The 18,095-nt window shown below is 36.9% G+C and overlaps 1 long non-coding RNA gene across 1 annotated transcript; it reads left to right on the top strand.

Moving 5' to 3' along the window:
• Window positions 1-340: 340 nt before the first annotated feature.
• Window positions 341-17,203, top strand: LOC141965118 (uncharacterized). The gene is made up of 4 exons (XR_012634424.1): window positions 341-442; window positions 15,580-15,673; window positions 16,653-16,751; window positions 16,915-17,203. It is a non-coding gene; the product is annotated as an uncharacterized LOC141965118 (long non-coding RNA).
• The last annotated feature ends 892 nt before the right edge of the window (window positions 17,204-18,095 follow it).

The following is an 18,095-nucleotide window of genomic DNA, read 5'->3' on the forward strand; positions in this document are numbered from 1 at the left end:
ACTACAATCTCTTGTACAAAGCCTAACATCAATATTGCACTTAGGCTTCCAAACGAAGTTTTCCATTTCTTCAGAGCTGGGCTTTATGCTCAGCAGAGTAGGAATATACTCACAGTAACTGAAGTATCAGACCTCCATTCAGTGTTTAATCTCACGGATCCTAGCACATACCTTCTAATCCCATCACTAGGCCATTTGCTGCTCCCAGCCTTGCTCAAGCCAGATACCAGAAGCTTGAAATCCTATCATGTATGAAAATACCATATTTAATCGTCCATCTTTCATATATGCACATAACATCACAGAGAGATCCTCCTCCTGACAAGGCAAGTCCTCCCCCAAAAAAGGCCACGTTTAACTGTTAGCAGGCCATCAGGAGAACATCAGTCTGGATGCTGCCAGATGTACCCAAGCAGGCTATGCAGGGACTCAGCACAGATCAGTGAGTATACCAGGGAAAACATCTTGCATTTTTGCACAGATGCATTGCAACATACTTGCATTTTTGTTCCTATTTTGTTTTCTGTTAGATCTCCCTGAAGCAAACCCCTTACCATCCATTTTAAATAATATAGAATTATTCAGCAAATAATTATATTCTTTAATTGTATTGATGAATATAATGTTTAGCAGTGCCAACACGGGGTCACAGAGGAATTCAGAAGGGGTGTGGAGGTCTTGTTTAATGTCATAAACACTCTGGCAAGGGTTCATCTTTCAGCTTAAACCTTTGAAAATGAAGATTCTTTAAGGATACAGCCCTGTGTTACTACCACTAAGTAATTATTCCCAAGCATTATATTGTTTTTCTGTAGCATTTTTGGTCTTCTCGTACATATATTGTTCCAAATTATGACCATCTGGAAGAAATGAACTTTATTTGTCTGTCATTTTGATTTCAGGTGTGTTCACTGTGACAGACCCCCTTCCTCATGAAAGGGCTCACCTTCTTTGCAATTTTATTTTCTTCCTCCATATCCTGTCAGAGTCAGCTTTGTAGCTAAGGTACACCAATCTGATATGCACCTATTGTGAGACTGTTCATTTCTGCTGTGCTTTTTAATATAAACCGTATTTTGATTTGTTATTATTTGTATCATCATAGTCCCTTGAGAACCCAAGGAAGGGACAAGTACTTCATTGTCCTTAGCACCATTATCTACGAACAAAGCAACTCTATCAACCATACAATCTTCATTGTAGAAGATGATGGTTCTGCTTTTTCTTTTTGTTTTTTTCAAAGAAGGGTATTATTTAATTAGATTTCCTGAAATATTGGACAGCATTTCTATACAACAGGGCATCAATGTATAAATAGAATGAAAAAATGTGTCCTTTTCTAAAATCAAAAGATGTCAAACTTTATTTGGACTAGCTGGCTAAATGCCCAGTGTTCAAATAGGAAGTCAATAAGGCGATCAAAGTTTTTCATTAAAACCTTTGTCCTTTGTCCTGTATGTCTTCCTAATAAAAAATAGAAACTTTCCATTTTCAAACTAGCTCTATTATTGTTATAATAAAGTTATAATATTAGAGTAGCACCAAGTAATAATGCCTAGTATCAAAAGCTCATTTTAAGTACTGGAATAATAAGGAAAAAAAACCCCTGCTTTCACCTGAGTTTAGACTGCATACTAAAAGAAAAAAAATCAGCATATAATACTATTAACAAAGGGCTGAATTCTAGGAGGTTCAGCCTTTGTGGCCACAGACCAGCAGGGTACATGACCATGTGTATAACCCAAGCCTCATAGCTGAAGTCAACAACGCACATGACTCTCTGTAACTTGTAGTATAAGCCCTAGGGAAGTGAAAGAAAAGGAAGGTGACACAAGTAAGATCATCGAAATTGTTATTTTTTTTTAAAAAAAAAGGAATTATAATGCAGCCCAGACTTATGTGGATTTTTTTCTTCAAGAAATTGCTTCTGCCTTTTGAGAGCACCTCTTGGGAAATTGGGAATCACATAGCATTATTCCTCACGTGTCTCTAGGACCCTTACGGCCACCCACTGCATATCCATTCTGAGCGGTCTGGGAACACTGCACATTCTCAGTAACTTCCACTGAAAGAAGGCATTGCTTGGAACTTTGGTCAGAACGTAGACCCTATCTTTCCCAGCAACTGAATTTTCAAATACAAAGAGCCTAAAGCTGCTGTGGTTTATTCTATTTTCCCCTCACCCTCCATCCAATTTGCTTACAAGTCAGTTGCTTGTGAACACAACAAAAGTCAGTCTTCTGAAAACTAGGGTTATCTGTTACTTATGGATGTCTTCAATGCCAGAGGGAAATATTTAAAGTATGACATTACAAACAGACCAATTTAATATGGATTTTTTCTTAGTCTTTTTCCTGTTTTGACATGGTGCAAAGAATAGAGCTTAAAATACTGGTTTGTGTGTTCATACATGTGTTTGTGTTTTTATATATCTATATATATGCTCTGAAATGTATTTACTGTGATATATTTACAGGTGGAAAAAGAGCTAGTAAATATGAAAACCTTTTCCCCCTAGATGTAATATTTATTGTATGGCTTTGGGTCATAGAGTAACAATCTCTTCTGTACAGAACACAATGCAGCACCATGTAAAACTGAGTCCAAACAAACAGATTTTCTACTATTTCAATACTTCTGAAAATCTGTCTGGGTGCTGTGTTTTTAAAAGCTCAAGTTTATTTTGTGCTAGTTTTCTTCATCTGTTGTCAAAAATAGATATTTAAATACAGCTAGTACAACATATTAGCCTTACCTAATAGCACTATTTAACATTTTTATTGAATAAGGTTAGGCTCACACAGGATAGATTTCATCTATACAGTACAGCTTTCTGATGTAAGCCAGATAAGGCTGAAAGGATTTTTATGGGTTTTATATGCTATAAAAGGAAGTAGGTCACAGGCATGTTGCAATTAAATGGGTTTTACAGTTGCCAATGGTCCTCATGCTATTTTCTATATGTATTACCAGTTCTGATATTGGGGGGGGAGGAAAATACATCTGTCAGCCAACAGTTCACTGATGACAGCAAAGAACATATTTCTAGTGCTTCTGTGTAATATATCAGATTATCAGATTTAGTTCCCAGGAATCTAGTATGAACAGCTTCCTTGACTTTACAAAGCTTATGTGAATTGTCTGTCCCCTTTAGAAGATGATGCTGATGTGAATGAAACCACCATCTCAAAATAGAAGACAACAAGAATGGCAAAATGTCAGCTGGTTTGCTTTAGACACAGGCAAAGGTGCAGGTCCAGACCATCTCACTGGAAGATCAGACACAAAGCATGAGGATAATTTTTTTTCTCATTCTCCTTCGGTCTTTAAAATAAAAGCCAGTAATTCTTTACCACAGATGGGTGATAACAACCACCTTCTCAGCATTCTCGGATACTGGGGTTCAGAATGTTGCTTCACCTTGTACCACAGGTGTTCAACCAGACAGAAATGAAAAGCAGCACATGAGACTAAGGCAGGTACAGATCAGGATGCATTCAAGCTGAGACCAGCCTGTGTTTTTATGTACCTTTTAGAGTTTTTTAGAGTCAAGGTTTGTGCTCACTCACAGGTGGTTTCACTGTGAATTTATTGAATAACCAGATACAAATGAAACATTTCTAAACCTTAGTAAATCTTGGAATTGGTCTGAGTCCTCAAGAGAAAGCTTCTATGAAAAGCTGGCATTTTCCTTTTTTCTGAGTTTAATTGGAAACATTTTGCATGTTACACTAATCACCCCTTTGGGAGAACAAAAGACAAAAACTCTGCCAGCAAAACTCATTCCTTTTTGAGATCTTGATTTGTCAGACATTTGTATTTGCAAGCTACATCACAGTTCTATCCCAGACCAGAAACACTGATTTGTGAAGTTCATAAAAATTCTGTATTTCAAGCTAAGAACATGACACTGGAAACATTTACAGTAGAATAAACCTGAAACAGCTTTGCTGAAATCTGTAAGGATACAGCCAAATATGACTGATAGAAGTGTGACATAAATCAAATTTTAAGCTTTTACTGTAAAGTTGAAACAGTCTCACCTCCTGAAATAATTAATCCAAACTCAGAAAACTTGTTATTTTTTCTGACTGTCCTAGAAAAACGGTTGCTCAGCACAGGTCATAGCCAATGAAGCATTCATTTCTCCTGCCATACTACTTTCAAGTTTTGCTCCAACTATTCACCATTCACTATTTTTTAATCTTCCATGTGTCACACAGTGTCCCATGTGATAGAGATGGCTAATTACACTCTCAGTGATGAGCAGTTTGTGTGAATTATACAGGACTACAGAAATTGCTGCTGCTGAAAGTCAAGAAAGTTTGGTTAACTGACATGGTACTTTACAGAATTGCAAACGTAGTATTTTAAGTAGAAGTGCACTAACAGACAATCTCATGTAGACAATAAGATCTCTGCTCCAGTGTGACAGAACTGACAACAGTAATAGACATTTTCTAAATATTCATTTAAATAATATTCTATGTAGATTTTTCATTAAAGGTTAGCACTATAAGATACAGGTGTCTTAGCTAATCACAAGGTAGCTGTGAACAAGGTGACTGTGACAAGAAATTTGATTTGAAAAGGTATTTTCAATAGGGATAGAGAAAGGCACCGATACGATATAATCTGAATTACTGCGCACAGTTCTGATCACCTATACCCCAGCAGCAAAAAATCAATCTTAAATAAACTTAACTATTATTACAATAATAACATGGGAACAGAAACTGTACTGTACAATGAAGGTGTAGGAAAAAAAGGTAAAACCTCTGTGAAAAGATTATTAGAAGTACAGAGAGGATCAATGCACACAGGCAACAGGAAACAATACTGAAGTGTAAGAACACAAACTAGGCAAATAACCAAAAAGCTTATTAAAGCTCATACAGCCTTGTGATGAGGAAGTGAATTCAAACCACTGAAGAGCAAAGTTTGAAAACAATCAACCAAGCTTTTTCTGTTTGGACCCAAAAAATTGAAGGAAATTTAAGAGGGACTTTCTTCACGTTAAAATGAAATGACAAGCACTTCCTAGTCTTATGTTCATATCTCAGCTGAGTAGTCAGAACTCAGTTCAATACATCTGAATATTATTTAATACATTTGGCTATATTTGATTTATACTTTAATTATTTTTTTTTTCTTTAAAAATAAAACCAGTTATTTAAGGGGATGTGGCAGGGAATGACAGAAGACAGTTCAGAAACAGCACACTCTTTTCTGCTATTTTCTCCTCTCTGCTGAAAGAATAATTTCAAACCACAGGCTTTGATCCTAGTATCTGACTGGTATGTCATCCATTGGGGGTGAAGGACAGGTTTGTTTTCCCCCTAAATCCCCATTTTTTTCCCTCTTTTTCTTCCGTTCTCTGCACAGACTAATTTGGGACTCCCATACAGTAGCAGACAGGTTTCTCCCAAATAATGCCATTTTTCTCAGCTACCACTAGTGAGCCAAACAAGACTCAGACTTGTGCTTAGCCCTATTCATCCCTCTAAGAGTGAGGGTTTTATCCCACAATAGTAGGTTTGGGTAAACACTGAAGTGAGGCCTACTTTCCTGTGCTCTTCATAAATTGAAAATTTGTCAGCCGGCACTGAAACATTTCATTTAAACATTTTCTAGTGTTGATGAATAACCTGTGAGGGATTATAGAAATACAGCAAACCCCATCTAGGCTCTGAGTGGATAGAGGGGAGGCAGCTAATACGGTCTTAATGCTTCTAATATATTGTTCCCATTTAGCATGCAGTAATTTCAGGCTCTCAGAAGAGGACAGTTTGCTCAGCCTCTCTTCATGAAACAGGCAAACCTGCAAACCTTTCACATACTTCACAGATGACAGACAAGGACGGCAGAGCGCTGCAGGGAGCCTGCTCTTCTTTTGTGTGTACTTACATAACGGTGAGTTCAATGTGCCCAAAGTGACTGCAATGACCTAAAGGAGCTTTTAACATCAGATTCTTCCAAAAGTTCTACATTCATAACCACAGTGAAGTAATTCACGTTACCAGTAATTGCTAGAAAAAGAGCTCTGAACAATGCATGAGCCCTCTCTAAAAGCCTCCACTGTCATGATTGGTGTCAAGGGCTGGCCTTGCACTTACTTTTGCAACAAAAGTGTGTTTTCAGAAGACAGGATTTTCCAGGTAATACCGTGGGCAACAGAGCTAGTAATAGAACGGCCCCTCCTGCTCGTGCGACATGGAGATGGGTTGGAAATAGCATAGCAAACCAAATTCTGACTACAGCTGTGATAATGGACTGGTTTCAGCATCTGATATAGACTTAAATGTTAGCCTGAATGGTTACCAGAGAGGATGAAGATGACTGGGGTCACTCTGGGACCCCACCTGAATCCAGGTGTTGCTATGCACTGAGATTGGGATGCAAAAAGGACAATCCTTTTGAGAGATTGAAAGTGTGTAGTCAGATTTGATCACAGAAAATTATAAAGGCAAAGAAGAGATGCACAAAAATGACACCATCATTATGGTATCAAAGCCACATTATGCCCTACAGCTGATTCATGTATTTATAGGAGTCACAGGGAAAGCAAGAAGACACCAAATCCTGACACTCTGAACAAGAACACAGAACTTCTTTGGTGCAGAATCAACAAGGCCGATTCTTTGGTCAAGACTCTGTCACACAAAAAAAGGGAGTCTCATCTTGATACAGACTTTGAAGTCTCTGCTGAAATCCAGAAATGCTTTCCTCCCAGAGAGAGCACAGGAAACAAAAGTAGTGCATTTGGAAATATATTTCAAAATGAATAATGTTTCAAAGCTCTGATCTGAAACTTTTTGCAAGATTAAGTATAGTTAATTTTAAAAAATGAAGAGAAAATGAAAGTTATATTCAATCAATAAAATTATCTCCATATGAGCAATTTCAAGCCTACTTTTGAGCAATCTTATTTTGATGCAGAAAAACAAATAAAAGGCAAACAAAAAGTCTTGGACTAATACGTACTTATTGAAATGTATTTTTTAGTTCAGCCACTGATCTAAAAGTCAATATTTCACTCAGCTCTAGGACCCAAAGAGAACTGTCTCAAGTATTCACTCAAAGAACTAAACAAAATCACTTGTTTAATTAATGTGATTTTCTAAGAAGAGCAGACTCAATACATTTGAGAATACCAATGTCTCTTAAGACAGGAGATTTCTTCACAAGCTCATCGTAAGAAGATTTCTCTGTACTTCTTTCCTATGCATATGTGTTCCAAGAAACATTTAATGAGCTTCACAGAGTCACTAAGAAAGAGTCTAACTACTTACTTTCTAGATCTCTATTGAATTTCTTATTAATTAACATATTAATGTTCTGTTTTCTTAAATTTAACTTTAAAGAAAGCAAAAGAACTTTTCAAATTAAGTCATGAGACAAGAATGTTAACAGCTTTTTTCACGCTACTAGTTCGTATACTCATTAAAATTTCTTCTTTTAAGAAGAAAGATAGCAATGGCAATGTTTCTATTTTTAAAACAAAGTCCACTTGACAAACTAAGCTCTTTCTTTGCTGGTTTCTTCAGATTTTTTTATCTGACAGAAATTAAGTCAAACTTTTTTTTCATCATACAAATGGTTTAAAGCATATACTCGAACAAGTAAATCTTTATGGTCTTGTATACTATGTGTCCTTCCTTGGAACAGTGGCAGGGATCCTGAAGACAGCTACTGGAATTCAACTGTGTCACCAGTCTCCTGCATGAAGTGCTCTGTTTCTTCTCTTCATGTATTGCTCTTCTCTCCCAGTCTTCCTATATGAATGTATTTAAATTGATCTGCTTGAAATAATCCCTGGAGAGTCCTCTTACTCAATCTACTATGGGAACATCAACACTACTATAGTTTTGATATGAAGTGGACTTTCTAACTCAGTCTTCCAATTCTCCTCATTGACTGAGCTCTGGCTGTGTCACAGCAATATCTCACGCCAGCTGCAACTGGGCTTTCAGTATCTGGGACCAGAGTTAAGCTAGTCCCAATGAAAACAAACAGACAAAAAACCTCAGAAATATATAGAGGATGGAGACCTGTATACACCTACAGGTGTTACCTAGAGACGAGTTGAAGGTTTCACAAAGCACATAGAAAGAAATAAGTGTTCACTGATACACATATCTGAATACCACTCTCTCCTGCATCTTTTTCTTCTTGCCTGCACCAGATTTAGCTTGTTCTGAAGAAGTAAGTGCCCTTGTGGAGCAGTCCAAAACACTACATCCTTAGAAACATAATTTTGCTTTACGTTTACATGAACTTCTGGGATTCCTTCCTCTAGCTGGGCTTTGCTTTAGCTCTGTCGTAAGTTATCCATTCAGCACATAGTTTCTTTTAAATGCAGATAGAGAAGGCAAATCTATGCTCTGCTTGCCACATTGCTTTTCAGAAGATAGCCACAACCCAACACCTCTATCAGCATTTCTGCTCCTGCCTGTTAGCCCCAGCTTGCACATCACCTTTCTGATGCCCACACAGGCCTTTTTTTCTCTTTCCTGTGGGATGTCTGTGATAGGCTTGCCCTTTTCCTTGCTCCCTCTGGCCAAGGAAAACGAAGATGTCTTTCCCAGATGAGACAGCAATATGAGATTTAGTACAGGCTCACCTTAGGTGCTACATTTTTCTTCTAAAATCAAGCTAGAAGGAAGAGGAATTTCAGAAGGTCAAAGTGGAGAAATAAAAAAAATCTTCCTTTTGTGATGCAGGCAGCAGAATAAAGCACTGTGATCAGAACAGTAAATACTTCTACCACTATCTGCCACCATGTGGATATAGCCTCAACAAAGAAATTACATCAGTAGAACAAACATAATATATGATTTATACAGTTGCAGTGATTTCAAATCATTGACATAAACTCCAGATTTGTGATCATGCTCAGAACTGGTTAAGGGTAGATTTACATGAGGAAGAGCTTTACTGGTAAACTGTTCAAACACAGATCCTTACACCCATCTAGTATATCTTAAGACCAAAGTAAAGAAATCTCTATCAGTGATGAATGTATATATTTAGTAGGTTGGTAGTCATCTTTTTCAAACTAGATCAGACTACCTTTCTTTGATTGAACAGAATGTTCAAAATCACAATGATTTTAACAACATAATCTCTAACAAGACTATGACCATTTTCTAAAAATCAAGAACAAATCATCAGTAATGACTAATCAGTCAGTGAATCAAATATCCTCATGTTCCTCCCCATCTTGCTTTTTGTTTTGTTTTGTCTGCACAGTCCACAAGCTGAAAACAGATTTGTCTGCCGAATTGAAGTAATGTGATAAAAAATATAGTCCTATGAATATTCTAGACCTTATCACTATATGCATTTTACAGCTATCTGCAGTAAGCATCTTAGACATTATTTTCTTCCTACTTGCTGTTTAGCTATTCCTGCCCAGTCTTATTTTCTCTCTGTTGGGCTCCCAACCACAACTTTTCAGTGTTAAAGTCCACGTAGATTAATAAACATATTAAAATTTTTTAGGCTCAACAGCCCAGAAATCCCAGTTGGCAGTTTTACAATTGTTTGGTCACTTCAGAAACCACTACAGTCCCTCTCAAAATGTACCTGCACTCTTTGAAGGTCTAAACACAACGACAAAGGACAGTGTAAATAAGATGCCCATGGGCATTTTGTTTGTTTGTTTGTTTTGTTTGTTTCTTCAGTGGTTTACAGTATTTATTCTACTTTGATTATTTACCCATGCAATCTTACTTGACAGAATAGTCCTTGTTTCCAGACTGAATCCAGCTGCAGAATGTAGCAATCAGGATATCCTATGACTGGTCAGCTTGGGCAGATATTAAAACCTGAACACAGTGGTCTCAGTTTCCGTTTGTCTTTGAGATTAAATAATATGCCCCCAAAGTCCTCTCAAACTTTGGACAACTAACACCAAACAACACTTTCTTTCAGCAAGACTACACAGATTTTAAAAAAAAGCAACAACAGAGAATAAATCAGTTTAGGCTAGAATGGAAAACAAGACCTTAGCTACATGAAGACCAAGCACAAAATCTGTTGGGACAGGAGGACCAATAAAGCATTCAGGATCTGGATTAATATGCATTTGAATAACCACCATACATTACACAAGGAGTCTGCATTACACGCAGATTCTGACAAAGAACATCTTTCAGGTCACCATACAAGCTGCTCGATGTAAAGCTAATGTCTGTAAAAAAATGTGCTTACATGATACTAAAAATTGAAACGTACCTTAAATACGCTATAGTGCCTTGGTATAGGAAAAAAACAGATGGAGCTTTCTCTAGTCAAACCTCAACTTGAAAGACACAAGCCTTGTAGAGCTGAAGCTTAGTTGGTGGTGCACTTCATGTCCTTCATGTAAAATATTCTGTCACTTTTAATTTTGTATCTTGTTTACTTTCTCTGTTACAAAAGAACTGGGACTTGTTTTTAGCAGCTCTGATTAAGTTTCTATTGATTTTCGAGATAGGAAATGGAACTTTCAGATTTCCCACATGAATTTAAAGCAAGTCAGATATTAACCTCGAGGTAAAACATCTGCCATGACATTCAAAGAATAGACAAGTACTATCTTACTGAAAACAGCATCTGTGCTCAAAGCTCAGTGCCTGGGATTTGGGTTTTGAGAACAATGCAAGCAGTATGACTGTATTTTTTACATGTGTAAAAATACACATAAGTGCAACCACATTTATTCAAATTTACACATAAGCATTATTGCACATACATGAAATCACCCTTTAAATACACACACTTTAACTATTAAAGCACTAATAGCTAAAGTGAGTTAGAGATAGTGTCAAGGGGAATTAAAAAGAATGTGAAAGCCAATGCAGAGCTGGAGATAGTCTTATTTTTTACATCACCTTGTACCTAATCATATAAAGGGTATTTATTATTTTTGAGGATCAGTGTTCCCTTTCTCATCCTGTAACAATTGGCAATATGTACATATACCTTGAAGTTTGTAACTTTCATTATGAAACATATTACTACTATAGGTAGTGGTAGACAGCATTTAGTAGACCAACACAAAATAAATATGCATAACAATCTGAAATATATGCCATACGCAACACCTACTGAGCTGAAAACCATTACTTTCAAATCCTTGGATGGGTTTTACTATTATGATAGTTTTCTTTAATCTAGTTCTTTGGAGCTCTATGTGATATTGGTGAATATTTCCAGACTATGCACATTTGGGAAGATTCTGAAAACAAAACCCATCCAAAATGAAAAAAAAAAAAAAAAAAAAAGAGAGAAAAAAAAATCTTTAAAGATGGAGTTGAAACATTCTAGTTCTCTTCTTGTGAAGAACAAGAAGTTCTCACCTAATTCTCATCCTGTGAAACATCTGGTTACAATGTATACCTGTCTAACAAAACTATTTTATCAACAGACAGTGATATTTACATACTTATAATTTACAGAGTAAATTATGCCTACTATCTTATCATTACAAGAGTGATCCCACTGAGTTTTGCATCTGATTGGAGACAAGCACGGAACCTTCCTATCAATGCCCTTGGCAATAGGAGGAATACGCTGCAGCTGCTTAAACTCTGGTCAATACACTCAGTCCTATTAAAAAGACAGTTGGTCACTGCATTCAAACACCCTTGTAAAACCACTTTGATCAACAGAGTAGAACACCTTTGAAATGCATAAAAAAAAAAAAAAAAAAAAAAGCGCCTTTATGAATGACTTAATCTTCCAGTGCTGAATGTTAATTTTAAAGCTGTCACCAAAAAGATGGTAAGTTAAAGGAACTTTAAGGGTTTTTAGAAAATGCTCTAATCCAAGAAAATAAAAAAAATTTACAAGGGATCAAAACTTTAAACTGAAGATGGAAAATATAAAACTATATAATTCATTTGCATGAACCCAAATTCTAAACTTAAACACAACTACTGCAGACCCAGGTAAATCATCTTGCAGAAGGCCCTTTAAATGGCACTTTGGGAAACATGAAAGCATACCAGTATTAAACTGTCAAGTTATATTTAATAACAGCTGATGCAGGCACCTAGCCATGAAAGATAACAAAGGTCAAAACTTTATGAGCAAATTAAAATAAACAAATAAAAAAACCCCATATAGAATCTATTGTTATTACCTGTAAGTTTGCATTATGGCCATATTCTGCATATTAATAAAAAGTGTAAAAACTTATATGAGATTTTTACAATTCCAAACTGTTATTACATTTGCTGAAAAACTGGAACTGTGTTGTCGTTTTCCCTAGCAGTGATTCAGGAAACCTTGGCTTTTCCTTGTTCAATACAAGGCACACTATTGTGCCTTAGATTTTTAGAAAAGAATGAAGCTATACTGAAAATCAGACCTCATACCACCAATTAAAATAAATGTGCTATGCTTTTTCACAGCACACTACAGATGTTAAGAGGATTATGTGTGTGTGTGTGAAAGATTGTATGGATTGCAAAATACATAATAAAGAGGTAATAAATATATAGCATGAAAAATGGCACCACTAATTTCCATACGTGCACCTGCATGATAACAAGGTAGATCATTTACGTGGGAGCAGTAACACTTCTAACACCATGTTTGTGAGACTGTACTTCTCAGTGACCCAGCCATTAAACCAGGTGGCTGAAATGAAGCACTTAATTTGGAAAAAAAATTAGAAAAGTATTGTTGAAAATTCTCTATTACATTAGTACTACTACTAAATTATTCATGAGAAAGGAACTTAAAACTTACAACAAACTTTTTCCTTTTTCATATCAACACGTTACATTTTTATTTGGTGATTGCCTCTGTAAAGTTTGCAGAGCAACCGTAGTTAGACTAGAGATCTGCTTATGCAGCAAAAATATTTTAGGAAAGGTGCTTTCCACCTGAACAGCTTTGTGTTGTTGACATTTATGGAAAAAAACTCTACACATTTCCATTTGTATACCTAACAGAAATCCATCTTTGAGCAATGAAAGTCAGTCATTTTGCATTTCAAAAGATTTGCAACTCCTCTGAATTTGCCAAAAAAGGCAGTCAATGTTTCCTAATCCACAATGGAAAATGATACCCTATACATGCACAGAAATCTATAGAATATTACCATGCCACATAGTCACATTCTGCAGGAGCCCTGTATTTAACAAATGATATATTGACTAAGTCACAGGTAATACACAATCTTTTTGTGAAGATAATTAAAGATTAAATCATCACCTGTTCCTTCAGCTGCTTTTTGTTAGCAGTATCCACTTCTGCCTATAGGACTGTCTTACTACTGCCCTTCTTCAGCTGCCATGAAACATTCCCACTGGCTTTACATATATGCACTAGAAACACATGAGGCTTCAGAACAGGCAGTTATGTTTACTAGTTATTACCAGGATCTACTGAAACTGAATAAATACGGCCAAAATAAATAAAAAATAAAAAAGAATGCTAGTTGAAATTTTCAATTGAATTAGATGTAGCCACATTTGAATTGCACATCTGAACAGTCCATTTATAGTCACTTCTTGTGAGCATTCAGTTTGCAGGCACAGATGTTCAGGGAAAATACATTTTAATCTCAGGATGAGATCATTTAAATATAGCCTTCTGTGAACATTCATACCAGTCAGGGAACAAGAAAAACACCAATCAAATTATATGACTAATCATTTTTAAGCTGTGTACAGATATGTATTTGAATTTCAGATGCCAATCTGAAAAATGTGCCTCAAAGCTTTAAGGAACATTCAAGAAAGGGGCTACGCGTTCATGGAAACTTTATTAATGGCAGAAGAGACACCCATCTTCACGAGTGGCTCTAAGCAGATTATTAAAACAATTTGAAAATAATATAAATAATATTTAGAAAAAGATGTCCTTAATTGACAGTTTTATGGAATTACAGTTTCATGGGTTCCATGGTGAGAATACAGTACTTCAATGTTTGATAATGTTTCTATAAAAGCAGAGATTCAAATATTAATGAATGATGATTAAGAAAGAAATTACTTAATCCGCATGAAGATTAAGAATTGGACCAACTGGAAATCTATCTTCCACAAATGTTCTTCAGGCTGGAGTGATTCAGATGCTTTGACTTTCTAGGCTAATGAATCTCACTGAAATCTAGTAGTTGACAACTAACCCTTTTCAACAAAGAATTTCCTACAGAATTATCCTTTTCAAGGTAGCTCCCCTGTTCTCTTGTTCTCAGCGGGCTGAGGTTACAGGTGTCTACAGTTAAAATGTACTGTTTCAGAACTGCTACCACTTCCTACTTCTCCACTGGGAGTGCAGCCAAACTACTCTGAGACCACTGTCTTCTCCACGTACTGTCAGACTTAAATCTGTAGGACACACTGGAACCATTTTAGAAAAATGTCAAAGAGAGACAGAAGGCGTAAAAATAGAAAGAGGATAGCAGTATTCCTTTGCAGAAAACTATTTTCCATGACAGATGACAAAAAAGTGTAGTTTGAAAAAAAAGCATATTACAATAGAAACCAGGGAAAAATACACAAATAGTTTCTCTCTACACAGAAGGTAAATTAGCTGCTTTCTTGAAAGCTTACAAAGCCACTCGAGCAACATCCAGTTCTTTTGCCTTTTCTTTAATTTCTGTAAATAGGCACAATGTTAATATGTGACGTATTGTTAAGCCTAAGGTTTGGAAAGTGTTTTGTGATCTTCAAATTGAGTTCCAGAAATGGAATTATTATTATGTTATTATTTTACGTTGATTTCACAAACAATTAAAATGCACTATCATGCAATGCAGATTATGACATTAATTAGACAGAGGCTTGATTCTGATTAAAGCTAATTTGTGTCAGCAATAGCGTGGCCAGCAGGGACAGGGAAGGGATCTGACCCCTGTACTTGGCGCTGGTGAGGCCGCACCTCGATTCCTGTGTTCAGTTTTGGGCCCCTCACTACAAAAAGGACATTGAATGACTCGAGCGTGTCCAGAGAAGGGCAACGGAGCTGGTGCAGGGTCTGGAGCACAGGTCGTACGGGGAGCGGCTGAGGGAACTGGGGGTGTTTAGTCTGGAGAAGAGGAGGCTGAGGGGAGACCTCATCACCCTCTACAGCTGCCTGAAAGGAGGGTGCAGAGAGCTGGGGATGAGTCTCTTTAACCAAGTAACAAGCGATAGGACAAGAGGTAACGGCCTCAAGTTATGCCAGGGCAGGTTTAGACTGGATATTAGGAAGCATTTCTCTACAGAAGGGGTTGTTGGGTGTTGGAATGGGCTGCCCAGGGAGGTGGTGGAGTCCCCATCCCTGGAGGTGTTCAAGAGTTGGGCTGATCCAGCGCTGAGGGATATGGTTGAGTTGAGAATGGTCAGTGTGAGGTTAATGGTAGAACTAGATGATCTTCAAGGTCTTTTCCAACCTAGATGATTCTGTGAAACACAGACTTTTGTCCACTCTTTCAACATCTGACAACTTACTTTCAGTGAATAGGATAATAGATAGATATATGGAAGGTACTTCTGTTGTTAATCACATGTATAGGAGAAAGTGCTCAAATATTAGGAGACATTAAACTTGTTTGAATCAGTGTAACTACTGACACTCTGCAAATTTTCATTCCAGATATCATATTGTGTTTCTGAAGTACTTTATGAACAAATGATGTGGAGGAGTGCTAGGACCATATATCCTCGGGACAAAGTCTAAATCAGTAGAGGTAACAAGCAGCAAGTTAATGTAAACTTATTTTCCAATCTCTTAGTTGGTTTGCAAAGCTCAAGGTTACTTGATTAATTGATCAGGTATTATATTCTTCCCCAAAGAATGAACAAGATGTCTCTACTGAAAAATCAATAAAGTGAAATAAGCATATTACTAAGGGAGGCCAAGAACTTTAGTCTTATTTCCACAAGGAATAATTTAGACTTATTTTTCTAAATAGTCCCACCCCAAATTAACAAAACTAAAACACTTGGTGAAATAAATCTTTCCCTGCTGTCTATGGCTCACTTTTGGCATTCACAACCCAGAGATACATACAGTAATTGAAGCTTCAGAAAAATCTGAGACATGTTTTAAAGTCCTATGTATGAATAAGAAAAAAATATGCTGGATTTTGTTGCTTTAGTTCTTCCCAGAATGCTGTTATTTAATTTCATGCAAAGAAGGCATAAAACACTCTGTTCTTAATTAGTTCTTGATACAGCTTATCTGCTTTTATGAGGGTTTGTCAGCACAGCATGAATCAGAATCATAGGAGACCACTACTTAGCTTGAGTTTATGCATGATTTGTCTTTAAAAACAGATTGGTTTGAATTGTTGGATCGCAGAGTAATTGCAGACACTATTGACTTTATCTATATAACAGGTCAAATGTGATTGAGATGCTCCCTTTTCAAGTGCGGTATTTATCATTGGGATGACAAAGCTTCACATGTATTTAAGACCATAAATGGCACACATTTGTGAGGATTTATGTTAGTAAGTTTGGAAGTCATTTATCAGTTGAAAAACAGAAATGGCAATCAAATACAAATGAGGAAAAAATACCAAATGAGCTTTCACTGCTATATTATTTTGCGGATTATAGATACTGCTAGCAGTAATCTCAAACTCTCAAAGTGCTTATTAAAAGCATGATTAACTCTCAGAACACCCTTGTGGAGAAGGTAAATATTATCAAAGCATTTTACAGGTGAGGCTGCCATCGTACCAGAAGGCAAACTGGCTTGCCTTCACTAGTGCAACAGGCTATTTGCTAATGCAAGAGGAGAGTACGTGAGTATCACACATGGTAAGTGTGCTCACTCAGGATGGCCCTACTTCTTTTATTAGTTTCTGCACTGTTCAAAGACCTTTGCATAGAATGCTCTGCAAAGGGGTATGCTCAGCACTCAGACAGCTGAGAAGCAAGAAGGGGCTAAGGAGTTTTACAAGATTATCTTTGTCTGCCTTAGGTGTGCTGTTATTCTTTCGCCACTAACCATCATCCGGACTGGAAAGTTTCATGCTGTGAAGCACCTGCTGTTCCTCCATGAAGGGAGGAGAATGACGAGTTGTCTCCCTTGTGCTAAGAAAGCACAACCAGCCTCAGTCATCTACTTCAGTGTTACATCTTTAGCTCAGGCATTCTGCCTGCTGTTGCACAGGCTAACAGGATCTGTCTAGCATCAGAAAAGATTTTGCTTTTTAATTGTACAGCTAATCTAAACAAAATGAAGGAAAAAAATGGTTTTCCATTTATGTTTTCCCTGCAATATTTTGTAAACTGTAACCATACATAGGTTTTTGGAGTATTGCAGTAATGGAAAAGGCATTTCTCTGATAAGGGTTATGGTTTCTTCCATGGGAATCCTAAAATGCTCTCCATTCATGGGCATGATCCTGCAAGTGCTGGCCATGAAGAACTCCCTGCAGGTCCAGTGGGAGTTCTGCTTGAGAGGTTTTGAAGCTTTTAACAATATTAGACTGTAACAGCCCCCTGAGGAGTTTGTGAACACGCCAGCCAATGTGGAGCACAGAAAACCACTACTCTTACAAAATGTGTCACAGGATCTTTTATCCACACAGAGTAGACAGATTATTTGAGAATGAGTCAAACTACATACACACACACACAATCATGGCCACACACTCAACCCCAGCAATTCCACCACTGGACAGTGTAAGCTCTGCCACACAGGGATGCATGTCATTATGTTCTTTGTCAGACACAATACGACAGGGACATGAAATTTAGGGTGCTGCTAAGTGCCACCAATTTTAAAATAAGAAATTAAAGAGCATTCTTAACATTTAACTAGGATAAAACTCTTTAAGTCCAAAACTTTGGCATAAGTCTGAGGCACACTAGCACAGCCATGAAGTGAGTGAGAACACTTCCAAACTTCAGGGTGGGTACATAGTGCGTTTCACAAAATATTATCTCAGGCTTAAACTTTGATATCTTATTTCAGAAATCAAAGATTAAATTGCTTTATTTTACGATCTACAACGCTACCTATAATGATTACTTTAGTTATGCTCTGTGTTGTCAAGCACAGTATGAGACTGCATGGAAAAAAAGTCTCATGTGGAAAACAGGATGCTGTTATGTAGTTTTGATTTATGAATAATACAGTATAGTCCTATTTGTTAT

The sequence above is a fragment of the Athene noctua genome, chromosome 12 (genome assembly GCF_965140245.1).
Source record: "Athene noctua chromosome 12, bAthNoc1.hap1.1, whole genome shotgun sequence".
NCBI classification, from domain to species: Eukaryota; Metazoa; Chordata; class Aves; order Strigiformes; family Strigidae; genus Athene; species Athene noctua.